The sequence below is a fragment of the Agelaius phoeniceus genome, unplaced genomic scaffold (genome assembly GCF_051311805.1).
Source record: "Agelaius phoeniceus isolate bAgePho1 unplaced genomic scaffold, bAgePho1.hap1 Scaffold_222, whole genome shotgun sequence".
NCBI lineage: Eukaryota > Metazoa > Chordata > Aves > Passeriformes > Icteridae > Agelaius > Agelaius phoeniceus.
Window position 1 is genome coordinate 110,001 of NW_027509899.1, and position 1,794 is coordinate 111,794.

Consider the following 1,794-nt stretch of genomic DNA (forward strand, 5'->3'; position numbering starts at 1 on the left):
ATCCCTTCCTATTATTTCTATTTCCTTAGGTTTTATATTTATATCTTGATTATCTATCTCAATATTTAGAAACAGGTAAGAGTAATATCTATGTTCATATTATTTCAAATAAAAACCCTGCCTCTAACCCAAGAAGAGCCCAAAAAACCCCAACCCTTTCTTTTAGACAATATTTGAATAGATTTTACCCCTAGGTTTTCCTATTGATAGTCACATTTCTATTTATAATGTGTATTGCTTACTGATCCATTTCTCTTTATCAATGTCAATTTATAAATCAATTGATATTCTATATTCCATCTATTCCGAGGACTTATTTCTATATTTTTATACGTATTTTGATTCATTGATTATCTATTTCTGCCTTCAGATTTTCACTTCTGGAACACTTGTATTATTTCAAATAAAACCCCTGCCTCTACTCAAACAAAAGCCAAAAAATTCCCTTTCTTTCCAACTATATTTACATCTTCTTCTATTTCTATTCCCATTTCTCATTTATATTGCCACATAAGGTCATTTCTATTCTATACTACAACTCTTCATATTACTGACATAGATTTAGATTTCAATTTCTATCCATAGTTTCGTCATTTCTCTTTCTAGACTTATGATAGATTTCTATCTTAAGATTCACATTTCTATAATACTTCTATTCTTTCAAATAAAACCCCTGCCTCTAACCAAACAAAAACCAAAGACACCCCTTTATCTAAACCATATTTAAAACTCTAAAAATCGTCTCATTTTTCATCATTCTCTTCACATTTACTTTTATAATTTTTATTTATTACATTTGTAGGTATTATACATACTAGAGAGAATACCTTTTAATAGAATAATAGATATATAGTATTTTTATATCCTAGATATTCTTTTACTTCTATTTCTTTATATTCAATATTTAGAGAGATCGGTATACGCGTTATATATTTGGAGATCTGGATTTTTATTTTTATATTATTTCTATCTAGAAAAAAAACCCCAGCCTATAACCTAATAAAAAAATCCCAAAGAATCCCCAATTCCTTTTAACTCTATCTAAATATTTTTATATTTACAACCGATCTTTAGATATCTTTGTATACATATATAATAGACTATCGTTTCTATAGATTAGCATCTGTTACAATAATATACTATATAGTATAGTTTTATGTGTTTATCTATTTGTTTTCTATATTTATGTTTACCACTATCATTTTATATTTGTTTTTATATTGATATTTATTTCTACTTTAATTAATCTATATATTAGACCGTATCAATTCATTAACCCAACGCATCAGAACCACACAAATACCGCGCCTTCGGCAGCACCGGTACGCAGCCCACGCTCATCCCATCGCAGCGTATCCAAACCAAACCTATTTCTAGGACTAACAGAACAAAGACCCCACAACATTTAACCCTAAGAAAAACTCAAATCAACCGAACTGTCAAGACATTTGAAATCCCACTATAACTAGCCCAAAAGCTCCGTACATTCTCATCATAAACTTCCTCCTCAACCAATGGCTCAAAACCCCAAAAAACTCAGATACACATGGAAAATGACAGAACTGCTAGTCAAAACAAACACCCGTGAAAAATTAAATCCAACCAACTCACTAAACTCAAAACCCTACAACTGACCCTAAACATTACTAAAAAAAGCCCCCAAAGCTCTACCTTGAGGCTAACTCACAAATAATAACCAATCATCTAGAAAGGTTATCTTCCAAATTTTAAAACAACTCATTAAAAGCATGAAAATAAAAAAAATCGAAACTATTAAAATACTAAAAAATATCA